Source organism: Chiloscyllium punctatum, chromosome 30, assembly GCF_047496795.1.
Source record: "Chiloscyllium punctatum isolate Juve2018m chromosome 30, sChiPun1.3, whole genome shotgun sequence".
In the NCBI taxonomy this organism is placed as follows: domain Eukaryota; kingdom Metazoa; phylum Chordata; class Chondrichthyes; order Orectolobiformes; family Hemiscylliidae; genus Chiloscyllium; species Chiloscyllium punctatum.
Genome location: NC_092768.1, coordinates 46,184,121 through 46,204,409, shown reverse-complemented (window position 1 = coordinate 46,204,409; position 20,289 = coordinate 46,184,121). Strand labels below are relative to the sequence as shown.

At 44.8% G+C, this 20,289-nt stretch overlaps 1 pseudogene; it reads left to right on the top strand.

Annotated features, from left to right (window-relative positions):
• Window positions 1-20,289, top strand: part of LOC140455675 (uncharacterized) — a 94,257-nt pseudogene that overhangs the window by 23,380 nt on the left and 50,588 nt on the right.

The following is a 20,289-nucleotide window of genomic DNA, read 5'->3' as shown; positions in this document are numbered from 1 at the left end:
TTTCTTTATCGTTAGGTATATTGGGTTACACTTTTTATCGGGCAATCGAGAGCTGGTCGGAAGGGGGCCCAGTGTACTGTGACGAGACCATTATACCAAGTACCATCCCCGAGGCTATCCCCATAGGACTTAAGATGTATCTCTGAGCTGTGGTACTGTCTCTGATTATCTACATCCCCACAATTTACTAAGCTGCATGCATCAGCGTCTATTACTTGTGGATTATCAGACTCAGTGACCGTTAATAACAAATATGAAGACGATGTTTGACAAAATCCCAATACTAAGAAAGCTAATATCATAACTCTAAGCATCCCCAGCATTCTACAATAGTATTGAAGCATCGAGAGACTTTACATGCAATGTATAAAAAAACCATCCAGCGCTTGCGTCGCCACGGTATAATCAGTCACTTAAAGTCTTTTTAGCCTGAGTTTCAGTGTTTCTTGTATTGATTCGGCTGTCCAGACTTCTTCCTCAACTGGAGATTCCACTGGTCCCTTAATCCTGGTGTAGTGAGTCCAGCCTTTCTCCGCCGTGTGTATCACCGTTTCGGTAGTCAAAAGAGCCTGGTACGGTCCCTCCCAATCCGGTTGCAATTTAGTTTCTGTCCATGACTTAATTAGGACCCAATCTCCCGGTCAAATCGGATGAACGGTGAATTCAAGAGGCGGAGTCTGTGCCAATAAACCCTGTTTCCTGAGGAAAGACAAAGAGGAGGACAAGCCCAGTATATACTTCTTTAAGAACAAATCTCTAGTTTCTGGGATTGGCAGTTCCCCTTTTGTTCCCAGATAGGGCAGGCCAAACAATATCTCATAAGGGGACAGCCCCAAATCTTTCCTTGGGGCCGTCCACACTCGCAAGAGAGCTATAGGTAAACATTTAGTCCAAGGGAGTCTGGTTTCTACTACTAATTTAGATAACTGCTTCTTGAGTGTCTGGTTCATTCTCTCAACCTTTCCTGATGAAGGTGGGTACCAAGGGGTGTGGAACTCCCAGGAGATTCCTAACCCCTTCATCGTTTCCTAGAGTACCTTGGAAGTAAAGTGAGTTCCCTGATCCAAATCTATACACTCCACTATCCCGTATCTGGGAACTATGTGTTCAAGTATTATCTTGGACACCCCACTTGTGGTGGCAGTGGCCAGAGGATACGCCTCCACCCATCCAGATAAATGATCAACTATTACCAACATATATCTCAGTCTTCCCACTCAGGATAATTCGGTATAATCTACCTGGATGCTCTGGAATGGTCTTAGCCCAGGTTAGACAATAGACAATAGGTGCAGGAGTAGGTCATTCTGCCCTTCGAGTCTGCAACACCATTCGATATGATCATGGTTGATCATCCTTAATCAGTATCCTGTTCCTGCCTTATCTCCATAACCCTTGATTCCACAATCCTTGAGAGCTCTATCCAACTCTTTCTTAAATGAATCCAGAGACTGGGCCTCCATTGCCCTCTGGGGCAGAGCATTCCACACAGCCACCACTCTCTGGGTGAAGAAGTTTCTCCTCATCTCTGTCCTAAATGGTCTACCCCGTATTTTTAAGCTGCGTCCTCTAGTTTGGCACTCACCCATCAGCGGAAACATGTTTCCTGCCTCCAGAGTGTCCAATCCTTTAATAATCTTATATGTCTCAATCAGATCCCCTCTCAGTCTTCTAAACTCCATAAGACGATAAGACATAGGAGTGGAAGTAAGGCCATTCGGCCCATCGAGTCCACTCCGCCATTCAATCATGGCTGATGGGCATTTCAACTCCACTTACCCGCATTCTCCCCGTAGCCCTTAATTTCTTGAGACAACAAGAATCTATCAATCTCGGCCTTGAAGACATTTAGCGTCCCGGCCTCCACTACACTCTGCGGCAATGAATTCCACAGGCCCACCACTCTCTGGCTGAAGAAATGTCTCCGCATTTCTGTTCTGAATTTACCCCCTCTAATTCTAAGGCTGTGTCCACGGGTCCTAGTCTCCTCACCTAACGGAAACAATTTCCTAGTGTCCACCCTTTCCAAGCCATGTATTATCTTGTACGTCTCTATTAAGTCTCCCCTTAATCTTCTAAACTCCAATGAATACAATCCCAGGATCCTCAGCCGTTCCTCATATGTTAGACCTACCATTCCAGGGATCATCCGTGTGAATCTCCGCTGGACACGTTCCAGTGCCAGTATGTCCTTCCTGAGGTGTGGGGACCAAAACTGGACACATTACTCCAAATGGGGCCTAACCAGAGCTTTATAAAGTCTCAGTAGCACAACGGTGCTTTTATATTCCAACCCTCTTGAGATAAGTGACAACATTGCATTCGCTTTCTTAATCACGGACTCAACCTGCATGTTGACCTTTAGAGAATCCTCGACTAGCACTCCCAGATCCCTTTGTACTTTGGCTTTACGAATTTTCTCACCGTTTAGAAAGTAGTCTGTGTTTTTATTCTTTTTGCCAAAGTGCAAGACCTCGTATTTGTTCACGTTGAATTCCATCAGCCATTTCCTGGACCACTCTCCCAAATTGTCCAGATCCTTCTGCAGCCTCCCCACTTCCTCAGGACTACCTGCCTGTCCACCTAACTTCGTATCATCTGCAAACTTCGATAGAAGGCCCCCAGTCCCTTCATCCAGATCATTAATATATAATGCAAACAGCTGTGGCCCCAATACTGAACCCTGCGGGACATCGCTTGTCACCGGCTGCCATTCTGAAAAAGAACCTTTTATCCCAACTCTCTACCTTCTGTCAGACAGCCAATCCTCAATCCATCCCAGTAGCTCACCTCGAACACCATGGGCCCTCGCCTTGCTCAGCAGCCTCCCGTGTGGCACCTTATCAAAGGCCTTTTGGAAGTCTAGATAGAGCCCATCCACTGGGTTTCCCTGGTCTAACATACTTGTCACCTCTTCAAAGAATACCAACAGATTTGTCAGGCATGGCCTCCCCTTACTAAATCCATGTTGACTTGTTCTAATCAGACTCTGCTCTTCTAAAAATTTAGAAACCTCATCCCTAATGATGGATTCTAGAATTTTACCAACAACCGAGGTTAGGCTAATTTGCCTGTAATTTCAAGGGTATACAAGCCCAGTTGCTCCAGTCTTTCAGTGTAAGGTAATCCTGCCATCCCAGGAATTGACCTCGTGAAGCTACGCTGCACACCAATAGCGAGAAGGCCTTTCCTCAAATTTGGAGACCAGAACTGCACACAGTACTCAAGGTGTGGTCTCACCAGGGCCCTGTACAACTGCAGAAGAACCTCTTTGCTTCTATACTCAATCCCTCTTGGTGTGAAGGCCAGCATACTATTAGCCTTCTTCACTATCTACCTGCAGGCTTACCTTCATTGACTGGTGTACAAGAACACCCAGATCTCTCTGTACTGCCCCTTTACCTAAATTGATTCCATTTAGGTAGTAATCTGCCTTCCTGTTCTTGCCACCAAAGTGGATAACCATACATTTATCCACATTAAACTGCATCTGCCATGCATTTGACCACTCACCTAACCTGTCCAGGTTACCCTGTAATCTCCTAACATCGTCCTCACATTTCACCCTGCCACCCAGCTTAGTATCATCAGCAAATTTGCTAATGTTATTACTAATACCATCTTCTATATCATTAACATATATGTTGTAAAAAGCTGTGGTCCCAGCACTGATCCCTGCGGTACCCCACTGATCACTGTCTGCCATTCCAAAATGGAACCGTTTATCACTACTCTTTGTTTCCTATCAGCCAACCAACTTTCAATCCAAGTTAGTACTTTGCCCCCAATAATATGCGCCCTAATTTTGCTCACTAACCTCCTATGTGGGACTTTATCAAAAGCTTTCTGAAAGTCCAGGTGCACTACATCTACTGGATCTCCCTCGTCCATCTTCAGAGTTACATCCTCAAAAGATTCCAGAAGATTAGTCAAGCATGATTTCCCCTTCATAAATCCATGCTGACTCTGACCTATCCTTTTACTACTCTTGGGACTCCAGATGTGTCATAATTTCATCCTTTATAATAGACTCCAGCATCTTTCCCACCACTGAGGTCAGACGAACTGGTCTATAATTTCCTGCTTTCTCTCTCGCTCCTTTCTTAAAAAGTGGTACAACATTAGCCACCCTCCAATCTGCAAGAACTGATCCTGAGTCTATCGAACTCTGGGAAATAATCACCAACGCATCCACGATTTCTCGAGCCACCTCCTTCAGTACCCTGGGATGTCGACCATCAGGCCCCGGGGACTTATCAACCTTCAGACCTAACAGTCTCTCCAACATCAATTCCTGGCAAATATGAATTCCCTTCAGTGCAGGTCCTTCAGCCACTGTTACCTCAGGGAGATTGCTTGTGTCTTCCCCAGTGAACACAGATCTGAAGTAACAATTCAATTCTCCTGCCATTTCTGTGTTCCCCATAACATATTCCCCTGTTTCTGTCTTCAAGGGCCCAATTTTAGTCTTAACCATTTTTTTGCCTTTCACATACCTAAAAAAGCTTTTACTATCCTCCTTTATATTTTTGGCCAGTTTACCTTCGTACTTCATTTTTTCTCTGTCTATTACCTTCTTAGTAATCCTCTGTTGTTCTTTAAAAGCTTCCCAGTCCTCCGTTTTCCCACTTATCTTTGCTATGTTATACTTTTTCTCTTTTAACTTTATGTTTTTCTTAACTTCCCTCGTCAGCAACGGCATCCCATGCGTCCTCCTAGGATCTTTCTTCCTTTTTGGAATGAACTGATTCTGCATCTTCTGCATTATACACAGAAATATCTGCCATTGTTCCTCCACTGTCATCCCTGCTAAGGTATTGCACCATTGAACTTTGGCCAGCTCCTCCCTCATAGCTCCATAGTTCCCTTTATTCAACAGAAATATTGTCACTCCCTCCTGGGACTTGTTTCCTTAGCACCTTCTTGTTTACCTTTCTGCATGTTATACATCCCTCACACATCTGTTTTGCTATCGTATATATCCCTTTGCATCCATATTTCCTTAAGACTAAATTACACATTGCTTGTACTTCCCAATGACTCCCCTGACGTAGGACAGTCATAATCTCTTGCATCATCATTTTATTCAACATCTCCATTATGTCTCTTTCCCTCAATCATCCGGGAGGACCCGTCGATAAACAACCGAGCTCCCGCATAGAGCGGGATGTCCCTTCAGTCCATCCGCACTTTCGTCTGATATTCAATAATATCAAGGCAATCGTGTTCTGGATTACCAGGGGCCTCCCCCTCTCTTTAAACTGATTTCCAAAGGAGATATTTGTAATCCTCTGCGATTCCCTTCCCGAGCCCATATCGTGGGTTCTATTTCTCTCTCCTCTTCCTCGGTCAGGATGGCCATTTGTATCACTACTCTCTGGTCCCTTACTCCAATTTCCAGTCCCAAGAGTATAATTAAATCTCTCCCCAAAAAATTACTTCCAATATCAGGGATATATAACAGTTCGGCTTCGACTATCTCTTCTCCACTTTCAATCATCATAGGTTCAAAAACTGGGACTGTAAATCCCTCCCCTTTTATCCCAAAGACAGTTAATATTCGCTTCGAAATTCCCACTCCCCTGAGCTTGAAATTTAGAGATGACCTCACTGCCCCCGTATCGACTGAGAAAACTACATCCTCTTTCTAAGGTCCCGTCTTTAGATTTATCAAGGGTTCCTGGTGGGTCCCTGGGGACAGGAACCCTTGACACCCCTATTCTTCATCAAGGTTCATAAACGGTATCTGCCTCTCTTCCCTTTTCAGATCCAGACACTCCCGCTTAAAGTGACCTGTCTTTCCACAGTAGTAACATCCCGCCTGTGGGAATTTCCACCTTAATCCGTGTCGACTGGACCCCCTTACGGGTTCTCCTCATTCTCTGCCCCTACCTCTATTTTCAATATGCTGCCAGCCACCACTCCGGTGGCTTACTGTCGGTTCCACTCTTTTCTTAACTACCTCATCAACCGTGGCTGCCATCATTTTTGCCTTCTGTTTATGCTTCTCATTCTTTCTTCTCACAAACACTTTCTGAGCTTCCCGCAACAACTCATCTAGGGGCTTTTCGCTCCACCCCTCTATCTTTTGAATCTTTTTCTGGATGTCTGGCCATGATTTGGTTTCAAAATGTACCCTCAGTAGCCCTTCTGCTACTGACCCTTCCGGGTCTATTCCAGAATACTTTCTCATAGAATCTCTTAATCTTTGGAGAAAGGCCAAGGGGGTCTCACCCCTTCCCTGGCACACTTCAAACATCTTTGAAAAATTTTGTGACTTCGCGCCTCTTCTCTGATTCCCTTTAATATTAAGTCTTTGAGCTCTTTCATTTCCTCTCTATGATCTTCATTTTGATTATCCCACCCGGGGTCCCTGAGGGGAAACTTTGCTTCACCTTCTCCAGCCTACCCGTCCCCGACTGGATGCTCCCTGTCCCAGATCTTAATCACAGCTCCTCTAATGAGCCCTCTTTCCTCTCCAGTAAATAAAATGTTTAATATAGACATTAGTTCCACCCAAGTGTATAAACTGGGACCCAGAAATTGGTTGATTTGTTCGGACAATCCCATCAGGTCTTCTACGAGGACTTTCATTTCCTTCTTAAAGGCCCGTACCTCCCCGCTTGTTAGGGGTGCACTTACAAACCTGATTTCCTTATCCCCTATTGCGGCTTCATGGAGGGGATACATAATGGAACTTCCTTGTAAGTCTTTGTCCAACTTTTCCTTCTGCCTTTCCTTTTGTTTGCGGGTAATCATCCCTGTCGTTCTAGTTTCCCCTGGCCCCAGCCCTGGTCCTGACTTTGACTCTGGCTCTGGCCCTGTCCCTGCAGCTGATTCTCCTGTCCCTGCTCCTCCTGAGTCCCCTTTGCCCAATTTGCAGGTTCATTATATGGGGGCGGCAGATTATCTAATACTTCCCATGGAGGCAGTGCCATGGGAGAGTCTTTCTTCTCTGTTTTAACTAAATGAATATTTGTTCCTGAACCCCTCTTCCAAAATGAAGCATAATCTGATTCCTCCTGACTGAAAGGCTGTTTGCTGTTGACATATGAGCTCAAATATTGACAAACCCAGTCTTCGTCCGACCCATACTTTGGCCAGAAGACGGCGGGACAAAGAATGGATTCCTTAGTCCATCCAAAGCAACAATATTTAATCATCTTTATCTTATCTTATTTTTTTCCCTTGTACAAGTATTATTTTTTTCCAATTCCACAGACTTTTAGGGACCCCGCCTCCATTTCGATTTCCTTTCTCTCCGGAGGCTTTTTCTTTACCATCGGCACAGCCCATATTGAGTTCCTTTGTTAGTCCCTTATTAACTATTAGAACTCAATCCCAGCCACCAAGGCAGTACTTAAAAGTCAATTTTCTTACCTTGGTGTGCACGGAATTGCCTGACTTGACATCTCCCTGTGCCTATCAGTCGAGCATTACCACTTAACTCTTTCCTGGTTCAGAGTGACTCCATGAGGATTCTGGTCAGTCTACCGGGAGGGGCACCCACCGTTGAGAAACACAGGACCGTTCTAAAAGGGAACGGGATGCGTCTTCCCAGCCGTCAACGGTGCCTACTCCGCCGGTGATGACAGGATTCCAGATACGAGCCCCCAGTTGTGAGAAACGAAGCGCACTGTTCAATAATTTCAAATTCTGAAGCAGTCTTATTCATATGTTCTTGCAAGGCTGGGTAACCACAGATTAGGCACACTTCTGAATAATATTATTGCACATTTACACAGTTTTCTAAGACCCTCCCTGTACCTCCCCTTTTACCTCATATGTGACAGTTGTATTGCTCTGTGCATCTGCTAAACTAATCGGCTTACCACATCTGTCTGTGGCCTGTTGTTAGCGTGCAAATCCCCCTCGCCCCCGGATAGCTGGGTTTTATTACTTTTGCTGATGCAACACTGGGTCTTATTTGGTTATCTTGTTCATACTAACTCCCTATGTGCGTGAAAATTGCAACTGTCGTGTCAATACATCTGTTTCTACCAGTCGACCACCTCCCTTTTCTTGGTGTACACCCTAATGATTCTGCCTTGTGATTGTTGCAGAACGAGATGCAGGTACTTGTAGCTGTTTGTGCAAGAATATCTAGTTTGTGAGAAAAGTTGTAGTTCGGGTTCTCGTTGTTGTGGTTCTGTTCGCCGAGCTGGGAATTTGTGTTGCAGACGTTTCATCCCCTGTCTAGGTGACATCCTCAGTGCTTGACAGCCTCCTGTGAAACGCTTCTGTGATCTTTCCTTCGGCATTTATAGTGGTTTGTCTCTGCCACTTCCGGTTGTCAGTTCCAGCTGTCTGCTGCAGTGACCGGTATATTGGGTCCAGGTCGGTGTGTTTGTTGATAGAATCTGTAGATGAGTGCCATGGCTCTAGGAATTCCCTGGCTGTTCTCTGTTTGGCTTGTCCTATAATAGTAGTTTATGGAGTTCAACTCTGTCAAGTGTGAGGTTGTCCATTTTGGAAGGACAAATAAGAATGCGGAATACAGGGTTAACGGTAGGGTTCCTAGTAAGGTGGAGGAGCAGAGGGATTTTGGGGTCTATGTTCATAGCTCTTTGAAAGTTGCCACTCAGGTGGATAGAGCTTGTAAGGAGGCCTATGGTGTATTAGCGTTCATTAGCAAAGGGATTGAATTCAAGAGTCGTGAGGTGATGTTGCAGCTGTACAGGACCTTGGTAAGGCCACATTTGGAGTACAGTGTGCAGTTCTGGTTGCCTCACTTTAGGAAAGATGTGGAAGCTTTGGAGAGATGCAGAGGAGATTTACCAGGATGTTGCCTGGAATGGAGAATAGGTCGTACGAGGATAGGTTGAGAGTGCTAGGCCTTTTCTCATTGGAACGGCGAAGGATGAGGGGTGACTTGATAGAGGTTTATAATATGATCACGGGAATAGATAGAGTAGACAGTCAGAGACTTTTTTCCCCAGGTACAGCAGAGTGTTACAATGGGACATAAATTTAAGGTGAAGGGTGGAAGGTATAGGGGGGATGTCAGGGGTAGGTTCTTTACCCAGAGAGTGGTGGGGGCATGGAATGCACTGCCTGTGGGAGTGGCAGAGTCAGAAATATTGGTGACCTTTAAGCGGTAATTGGATAGGTACATGGATAGATGCTTAAGCTAGGACAAATGTTCGGCACAATATTGTGGGCCGAAGGGCCTGTTCTGTGCTGTATTGTTCTATGTTCTATGTTCTATGTAGTGTTGTCCCAGTTGAACTCGTTGCTTGTCATCTGCGTGTGTGGCTACTAAGGATAGCTGGTCGTGTCGTTTCGTGGCTAGTTGGTGTTCATGGATATGGATTGTTAGCTGTTTTCCTGTTTGTCCTATGTAGTGTTTTGTGCAGTCCTTGCATGGGATTTTGTACACCATGTTGTGCAAAATGCAGAAAACGAACAGGAAATGACATCACCACAAACCCCAGGAACCCCATCCAGGAGAAAGATATAAATAGAAAGCAGGAGACAACAGCTTCACTTCACTTGGAGGTCGCCACTGATGATGTTACCTAGCCAGGTAATGAAACGTCTGGATATCAAACCTACAGCTCAGTGAGCAAACCTACACCCTACACTACGTTGGTTTTGCTCATGCTGGTTATCGGGTCCTTTGTCTGAGAGTGGCTGTTTTTTTTGTGTGCTGTTATGAGTCCTAGTGGTCGTAGTAGTCTGGCTGTCAGTTCAGAAATGTTCTTGATGTATGGTAACGTGGCTAGTCCTTTGGATTGTGGCATGTCCTCATTCCATTGTCTTTCCCTTAGGCATCTGTTGATGGAATTGCGGGGGGTATCCGTTTTTGGCAAATACATTGTAGAGGTGTTCTTCTTTCTCTTTTTGCAGTTCTGGTGTGCTGCAGTGTGTTGTGGCCCTTTTGAACAGTGTCTTGATGCAATTTCTTTTATGCACACAAACCAACAGCCACTCTCAGACAACAACTCACCAGAACGAAGGACCCGATACCCAGCATGAGCAAGACCAATGTAGTGTACAAAATCCCATGCAAGGACTGCACAAAACACTACATAGGACAAACAGGAAGACAGCTAACGATCCGTATTCATGAACACCAACTAGCCACGAAACGACATGACCAGGTTAGTAGCCACACATGCAGATGACAAACAACATAAGTTCGACTGGGACAACACTACTATTATAGGACAAGCCAAACAGAGAACAGCCAGGGAATTCCTAGAGGCACAGCACTCATCCACAGATTCAATCAACAAACACATCGACCTGGACCCAATATACCAGCCACTGCAGCAGACAGCTGGAACTGACAACCGGAAGTGGCAGAGACAAACCACTATAAACGCCGGAGGAAACATCACAGAAGCGCTTCACAGGAGGCTCCCAAGCACTGAGGATGTCACCTAGACAGGGGACGAAACGTCTGCAACACAAATTCCCAGCTTAGCGAACAGAACCACAACAGCAAATCTATCTTAACATACACCCCCACCCCCATGATTTAGACTTGTGATTTTTGCAGAAACAACAACATTTGCTAGCGCCTCTCACAAAAGATCTTGAGGGCTTTAGTCAGTTCCTTTGGAGACAAAGAATGTTGCACTTCTCCCTCATGCTGTCGAATCAGATCTTTGTGATAGAGGACAGGAACGACCGGGAGGCCGTATGAGCTGTGGGATTTGTAACATAAAAGGGTTGGCTGATCCTCAGGATGTCAGACTAGATGCAAAGAATTTTTTTCTCATTGTGGTCAAGCAACTATGAAATGTGCTGCATCAGAAGGGATAGAGGCAGGGTCATTAAATTTCTTTAATATTGAAGTGGATAGATTCCTGATGGGCAGGGAAATCAACTTCATCAGGGGGAAGATGTGAAATTCAAAACACAAACAGAGTAGACATGATTTTATTGATTTGAGCGGCCGAATGGCATAATTCTTCAACGATTTCAAATGTTTGTATGTTTCCCAGTCAGTTTCCAAGTTTCAGGAAACTCATGTTGCTCCAGAAATATTTGGATTGACTGTGAGAGACGTCAATCAGAGAGCCCACCCACTCTGCCCATTGTCTCCTCTTCCTCTTCCAGAGCTGGTTCACTTCCTATAGGGACTGAAAACCAAGTGAGGAGATGGTGAGTGAAGGAGCAGCTTTTATACAAATTGTATCCCATAATATCAGCACCAATCTTCAGGCAGTCTGACTATCCTGTGGGTAATCAGGGGTGGAAATGTCCCTTATGCTGTGTGAGAAGATCCAGCTGAGAGAGCTGTTTACTCAGTGCTTTGTGCTGAACTGTTTGACTGGAGCTGTGTGTTGGATATTGTGTGTGTTTATTGGAAGCATTTCCCTCTGATTTCCAGGCTGAGTTTTGTTGATGGCTCATTCCTGAATATGAGAAGGTGAGGTGTCATTATCTGGGAGGTGCAGAGTGTCTGAGGATTCTTACTGATTTTCTACTGAGGAGTTCTGAATTTGTATTGGGAGCTGGTTGTTATGCTGTGGACAGTGAATGGTCAGTCCTATCTGTGTGTTGGGATTTGAATTTTCAATTCCTCCAAGACTTTCCTCCAACCCTGTCCCTATGACCTCCTCAATGATCAAAAAGGAAATGTTGGGGCTATACAGGACATTGATGAGGCCACTTCTGGGATAATGTGTTCAATTTTAGTCTCCCTGTTGTGGAAAGATGTTAAACTTATTGGGGTGCAGAATAAGGAGGGAGCCGGGATTGCAAAGTTGAGCTATAGGGAGAGGCTAATAGACTGGGACATTTTTTTCCTGGAGTGTTAGAGACTGAAGGGTGACTTTTAAAAGTTTTATAAAATCAAGGAGGGGCATGGATAACCTAAATAGCCAAGATCTTTTTTCCTAGGATGGGGGAGTCCGAAACTAGAGGACATTGGTTTAAGGTGAAAGGGGAAAGATTTAATAAGAATCTGAGGGGTAGCTTTTTCATGCAGAGAATGGTGCCACTATGGAATGAACTACCCAAGGAAGTGATGGAGGCTGTATAATTACAACATTTAAAAAGCATCTGATTGGGTACGTGAATAGGAAGGGTTCGGAGGGATTTGTGCCAATTGTGGCAAATAGGAGTAGGTCAGATTGGGGTGTCAGGTCGTCACAGTCAATTTGGACTGAAAGGCTGTATGACTGAAAAAGGTGCATTTATGACTTGGAGCGATCAAAATGAGAGAAGCTTATGAGGCTAGAATTGGAGAAATACAGAGATCTCAGCGGGTTGGAGGGCTGGAGGAAATTACGGAGATAGGGTGGCAAAGCGGTTCAGTGGTTAGCACTGCTGCCTCACAGGGCCAGAGACCTGGGTTCAATTCCAATCTCGGGCGACTGTGTGACTTTTACACATTCTTCCCGTGTCTGCATGGGTTTTCTCCAGGTGCTCCAGTTTCCTTCCATAGTCCAAAGATGTGCACATCAGTCAAATGGCCATGCTAAATTGCCCATAGTTTTCAGGGATGTGTAGGTTCAGTGCTTTAGTCATAGGAAATGTAGAGTAAAAGGGAAAGGAATGGGTCAGTGTGGACTTGTAGGGCCAAATGGTCTGTTTCCACACTGTAGGGATTCTGAGATTCTATGAGTGTCACAATGGAGGGATTTAAAACAAGGATGACAATTTTCATACAGAGGTCCATCAGACTCCTTGGAGGGGCAGTACTGAGAGAAAGCTCCCTCCTTGGGTGACATCATAATTTCACAGTAACCATGGAATCAGGACTGTCAGATTGTGGTGGAATACAATCCTGCTGCTGCTGATGGCTCATTGCACCCCATGGACACCAGCTAAGGACTCTGTCCTTAGTCTATTTCCCTCATGATGATGAGGGCAAGTGACAGTCACACACACACACACACACTGGCACTTAGTGTGGAACTGCCTCTAACTGAGGAGTCAGCCCCTTTGCCAAAGGAGGAGAGGAGATTGGATTAAATCATCATTCCTTTTCTTGTTTTACAGAAGGATTGCACTGTACTACACCAGAGAATACAGAGAGGATACACACTGCAGATAGATCCTGACCATCACCAAAGGAACAACTGCACAACAGTGGAAATGCATCCAGTCCCTTCACAGCATTGCTCAACACGGAGAGAGTTGGGCAGTGAAACCATCATCTGGAAATAGGTTGGGTCAGGATCAGATCTAAAACTAGCCAGTGGTGTGGAGTCTTTCATTAGAACCAACTTTTCCAATGGTTCAGCTTGATCAGGGTGAGGCTGGGAAGAAGTGTGAGTGGCTCCAAGTGTGGTGAGAGCTTCAATCATTCACCAAGCCTCATGAACCACTGACTCATTCTTATGGGGGAGAGGCTGTTCAAGTAGGAAGAGGGCTCTACAGGCTCATCTGGCCCCAGATGCAAGGTGCTTCTGTTGAACAGACAGATGGAAAAGAAACCATTTAAATGTGAGGTTTGTAACCAAGACTTCACAAGGTCATCGACGCTCGTGAAACACCGCCGTGTGCACACTGGGGAGAAACCTTTCACCTGTGAGGTGTGCAAAAAATCATTTACGCAATCATCAAATCTCCATAATCACCGACGCATTCACACTGGGGAGAAACCATTCATCTGCGAGGTGTGTGATAAGTCCTTCTCTGAGTCATCACACCTCCGTGTTCACCGACGTATCCATACAGGGGAGAAACCATTCACATGTCAGGTGTGTAACAAATCATTCTCAGATTCATCGACGTTCCGCAGACACCAACGTATCCACACAGGGGAGAAACCGTTCACATGCAGTGTGTGCCACAAATCTTTTTCGTATCTATCAACACTCCGTGTACACCAACGCATTCACACAGGGGATAAAGCATTCACATGTGAGGTGTGCAACAAATCATTTTCTCAGTCATCGAATCTGCACACACACCAACACACTCACACAGGCAAGAAGCCATTCACATGCAAGGTATGTGACAAGACATTCTCAACATTATCAAACCTTCGGGAACATCAACGCATTCACACAGGAGAGAAACCATTCACGTGCGGGGTGTGTGGCAAGCCATTCTCGCAGCTATCGAACTTCCTCATACATGAACGCATTCACACAGGAGAAAAACCATTCAAGTGTGAGATGTGTGACAAAGCCTTCACACGCTTATCAAGCCTCTTGGTCCATCAGAAGATCCATACACCAGACAAACCCTTCAAATGTTTTGTTTGTGATAAAGCTTTTGTGACATCCACAAGGCTGCTGACTCACCAGAGGATCCACACAGGAGAGTAACCCATAAAGTCGACATGTACAATTGAGTCTTCAAATACTAAATGAATCTGCTCCTCTTTCACACACACACACACACACACACATATAAACTGTTCACATGCAGTGTTTCTGATAAGGCTTTAAATCTCCTGATGTAGTAGAGGATCTGTACCAGTGAAAACCATTCAGGTGTGAGGTGTGTGAGAAATCTTGCACACGTTGCGGCCATGATACAAGAGAAGCCCTATCAGTGCAAGCTCTGTGTTGAAGCTGTTACTCAGTTATTGGACCTTCTGGAACATCAACGTATCCACGTAGGAGACAAACTCTTCCAGTGTGACATGTGCCAGGATTGTTTCACCTACTCCCTTATCAGACATCAGTGTCTCCACATGGACTTGGTGTCAGGTCACCTGCTTCTGTTGCCCTTAGAGCTGTCATTGCAAAGCACTGTCTGTCTCAGCAGTGTCTATCTCAAACCTCTCCCACCATCAGTCCAGTTGTTTTAAGGATCACTAAACCTCACCAAATGAAGGCATCAAAATATATATGTAGTAACTCCTGCTTGTGCACAGATATCTCTGTGAGTCTGAGAGGGTTTCCTCAGGTACAGAAAGTGGTGATTCAGGAGATTGTGTGTCTGAATTATCCGTGCTGTGGACATTGTAGAAGTTGCCACAACCTACCCCTGAGAAGATATGTTATTTTGCTCCATTCTGAGAGTCTGCTACCTTGCAGCTTAAGAAAAGAAGACAAATTTAATTTGGCTGTGTACCTTCAATAATATTTCATACTATTGAATTTCCTCTCAATGTAACTAACATGTTATGAAAGTGCATCATTTAATTGTTTTTGTGAACTTGAGTTGAAAGATTGTGGAGACACCTATGTTAACCTTTCAAAACAAAACCAAAGAAAATTGATGTTAGAACTTTGTCTTCAAGCAAGATATTTCTTAGAAACCACATTGATCTAGAACTGCACTTGGTTGCCTGAACTCATTTTAGGGAAAACTCCTTCAGGTCTTGATTTTATGATTGTTCTGTTTAAGTAGTGTTTGCAGACTTGATGCTTGGAATTTTATTTGGAAAAAGTCTGCTCCAGAAGAAACAGTCCAACTTGTGTCTCCTGTTTCTGAAGTACCTTTGTGAACTCAGGGGTGAAAGCTGATTCTTCTTCTGGCAGAGTGACAGAAACAACATTGAGATGTTTGATTTCCTCAGCAAGTTGTGTCTGTCAGATTGACAGGCATCAGAACAGTCTACACGTTATTCTGTTTTATCTGAATGAATTGCCATCCTTGGACAGAAAATGTCTTTCATTAAAGTGAATGCCTGCAGTTTCTTCCCTTTGCTTGAAAAGTGAGTGTGTGCGTGCCTGCGTGTGTGTGTGCGTGTGTGAGAGAGAGAGCGAATGTGCGTGTGTGTACGTACTTTGTGTTGGTTAGAGCGATAACATTTTGTATATTCACATTAAAAACTGTGGGTGTTTAACCCATTCTCTATCCCCATTGAGTGGGTTTAATTTTATAATGAATGAATGATGCTATGATTATTCATAAAATTTGGATGATGGATCTTCACATTCAATGCTTAGCATCAAGAAAGCTTAGGATTGTCTGTATTGAGAATCTTTTTATCAAATTGTGACTCTGGAGGAGAAGGACAAGAGCAACAGTGCACTGTTCTCATCGTAATCATAACGAAGGTAATTCAGAAACTACCTTTCTGTTGGTTTATGGATCTTGCAATGTTCTGGGAAATTCCAAATCTCTTATGTCGTGAACATCTAAACAAACTAACACTGAACTTTAATCAAATATGTGAACAGATTTTGACATTGTTATCTGATATTGTTGCTAGTCAAAGACAGAATGCTTTTTCTACAAGTGTACAAAATGTAGCGAGTCATTCTGCATCATTTGGTTTTGTTATTATTGATATAAAGTCAATGTGGAACTATATTGTAGTTTCATTGTAGGAATTACAATGCCTTGTTTCACACGCACTCCCTACATCTGAAACCATTTTCACTGTAACCTTTCTGTCTCTCTTGGTGTTAAGGGAGTGGATACGAAGTTGTATCTGGGGCAACAGCCAAGGTAAGCGAGGGAATAATTTATTGGGGTCTCAGGGGTCACGTGGAGGTGAGGGTGGAGTTGAATAAATCAGTCACTGCAGAAATGTTGTGTGAATGGAATGGTAAAGGTCTGGACAGTTAGACTTTTGTGAGTGCAGTTATCAGTGAATTGAGGAATATATTTTTCCAAGGAATAATACAGGAGGAGGTAGAACTGGAATGCTAAAGGGGAATGTGGGTACTAAGTAATCCATGAAAGTGATTAATTGCCCACAAAAAAGCATCAAATCTGGCAGTGATTACATGAAGGCAGAGGTTTAAGTTAACAGCATTCTCTGTGATTGATACGATGAGAGGAGTGAGGCTGGATGATACGGCAAGATCAAGGAAGTAGCCAGGAATCTGGGTCAGGGAAATCACTGAAAGTGAGAGTCAGAACAAGCAAGGAAACTTCTGGAAAGACATACAAGTGATACTTTGAAGTATTAATTACTGACACACAAAGCATATCCCAATCCTGTCAGCTCATTCTTGCAGTTGCTGGAATTGATTCATTCGGGTTATATTTGAAAAGAAAAGAGGCCAGTGCCTAATCCATTAGGTCACTGGACTCTACAAAATGGGGGCTTGGTGGTTGTAACTTAACCCTTCACCTATATGTAATGATTGCCAGATGTGATGCCTTTTGTCAGCAATTAATGTGGCCCAGCCTGCAGTCCTGTTCTTCATGGGCTGAGTAGATAGGGAAAGTCTGTTCCCACTCAGAAAAGAATCAAAAATAGAAGGCATGCATTTAAAGTAATTTTCAAAAGAGGCAAATGTAACGCAATTAAACGCTTTTTCACTCAACAAGTAGATAGGGAATGGAATGCTCTGCCTGAAAATGAGCTGGAGGCAGCTTCAATTGAGGTGTTCAAGAGAGCATTGGATCATTTTTTGAATATTCTTTTATTCATCCACAGGATGTGGGCATTGCTAGTTGGGCTAGCATTTATTGCCTGTCCCTGGTTGGCCTTGAGAAGGTGGTGGTGAGCTGCCTTCTTGAACCACTGCAGTCCATGTGCTGTAGATTGACCACAATGCTCTTATGGAGGATTTTCACCAGCAACACTGAAGGAACAGTGATATATTTACAAGTCAGGATAGTGAGTGGGTTGGAGGGGAACTTGCAAATGATGGCTTTGGCAGGTATCTGCTGCCTGTGTCCCTTTAGATGGAAATGGTCATGGGTTTGAAAAATGCTGTCTAAGGAGTTTTTGGGACTTTTTTGCAGTGCATCGTGAAAACAGTACACAAAACTTCTCTAAAATCACTAGTACATACTGCTGCCACTGAGTGTCAGTGGTGGAAGGAGTGGATGTTTGTGGTTATGGTGCCTGTCATGTGGGCCACTTTGTCCTGGCTGGTGTCACGCTTTTTGAGTATTGTTGGAGTGCATTCATCCACGCAAGTGGGGAGTATTCCATCACACTCCTGACTTGTGCCTTGTAAATGATGGACAGGCTTTGAGCAGTCAGGAGGTTAGTGACAAGCTGCAGTTTTCTCAGCCCCTGACCTGCTCTTGTAGCCGCTGTGTTTATGTGATGAGTCCAGTTGAGTTTCTGGTCAATGGTAACTCCCAGGATCTTGATCATGTGGCATTCAATGATGGTAGCACCGTTGAATGTCAAGGGGCAGTGGTTGTCAATATTTTGTGATAGTCCTTGGATGGTATTTGTGAGGCACGAATGTTACTTGCCACTTGTGAGGCCAAACCTTGCTACTGTCTAGATCTTGCTGCTCTAAGTGCTGTTCCCCCCCCACCCCGAGTGCTGCCCCCCTCCCCCACTCCGAGTGGTCTCCCCTTCCCCACTTTGAGTGCTGCATCCCCTCCCCCACTCTGAGTGGTCTCCTCTCTCTCACTCCGAGTGCTGCTCCCCTCCCCCACTCCAAGTGCTGCATCCCCTCCCCCACTCCAAGTGGTCTCCCCTCCCCCACTCCGGGTGCTGCTCCCCCTCCCCCACTCAGAGTGCTGCTCCCCCTCCCCCACTCAGAGTGCTGCTCCCCCTCCCCCACTCAGAGTGCTGCTCCCCTTCCCCCACTCCGAGTGCTGCACAATTTGGGTGCTCGTCCAGGGAGTCCATCATCACCAGCAGGGTAGGCACCATTGACGGCTGGGAAGATGCGTCCCGTTTCTTTTAGAACGGTCCCACGTTCCTCGGCAGTGGGTTCCCCCTTCTGGTTGACTGATCGAGATCCGATGAGAGTCTAACTGAACCATGTGAAAGATTGTAAGTAGGCACAGGGAGCCAGGTAACCCCGTGCATGGACCAAGGCAGGAAAATGAACTTTTAAGTACTGCTTTGGTGGCTGGGATTGAGTTCTCGTAGTTAATAAGGGTCTAACGAAGGAACTCAACATGGGTTGTGCCGAGGGTAAGGAAAAAGCCTGCTAGCCCAATGTCTCCGTCCCTTCATCCAGATTATTAATTTATATCGTGAAGAGTTGTTGTCCCAATACTGACACCTGCAGAGGTCCACGAGTTGCCATTCTGAAAAAGACCCTTTTATATACACTGCTTGCCTTCTGCCAGTCAGTCAATCCTCTGTCAATGCCAGTATTGACCCAATTGGCTCCTGTGCAGCAACTTGTCAAAGGCCTTCTGGAAATCTAGATAGATCACATCCACAGGCTCTCCTTTGTCTAATTTGCTTATTTCCTCCTCAAAAAATTATAACAGATTTGTCAGGCATGGAATTCCCCAGATGAAGTCATGCTGTCTCACCCCTATTTTGCTATGAACTTGCAAGTGCTCCACAATCTCATCCTTAACAATGGACTCCAAAATTTTACCAATGACTGAGATCAGGCTAATTGGTGTGAAATTTCCTGTCTTCAGCTTCACTCCCTTTTTAAAAAGGGATGTCACATTAGCCATTTTCCAGTCTTTTAGGAATAAGTAGCGGGTCTCTTTTTTGAGACCTTCCTTGACTCATGATTCCTGAAAGACCATCATCAATGCCTGTAAAATCCACTTGTGTTCACCTAACACCACCTCACCATTCAATCCCAACCCCTATTTATCTGCAGATCCCCCTCCCATTCTTGAAGAAGGATTATACCCAAAACATTGATTTCTCCACCTGATGCTACCTGGCTTGCTGTGTTCTTCCAGCCTTTTGCTTGTCTACTTTGGATTCCAGCATCTGCAGTTTTTTTGATTCTGTAAAATCTCCTTGGCTATTTTCTTCAGAACCTGGAGTGCAGTTCATCTGGTCCAGGTGATGTATCCATTTTCAGACCTTTCAGCTTCCTCAGCACCTTCTCCTTCATGACAGCCACTATACTCGCCTTTGCTCACTGACTCTTTGCATCTATCTTTCTTTTTATCAGGACGTATATCCTTGGATTTTGATTCCTGACCTGATCCCCTTGCAGCCATTCCTCTGTAATGCCCACAACATGCATATACACAATTTCTAATCTGCACTACAAGTTTGTTTACCTTGTTTCATATTCTGCATGCATTTAGGCATAATACCTTCAATCCTGCAAACCAAACTACCTCTCACAGCTGTCCCCTTTTCTGCTGTGCCTGAAGTTAGATTCCTGACCCTTTCCATACTCTCTGTCCTATTACTTAGAATCAGACCCTTCGGTCCAACTTGTCCATGCCGACCAGATATCCCAAGGTAATTTGCTAGCACTTGGCCCATACTTCTCCAAACCCTTCCTAGACATATACCCATCCAGATGCCTTTTAAATGCTGCAATTATACCAGCCTCCACCACTTCCTCTGGCAGCTCATTCCATCCACACACCACCCTTTGTGTGAAAATGCTGCTCCTTAGGTCCCTTTAACTCTTTCCCCTCTCACCCTAAACCATTGCCCTCTAGATCTAGACCCCCATCCCAGGGTACAGACCTTGTCTATTTACTCTATCCATGCCCTTCATGATTTTGTAAACCTCTATAAGGTCACCCTTCAGCCTCCAGGGGAAACAGCCCCAGCCTATT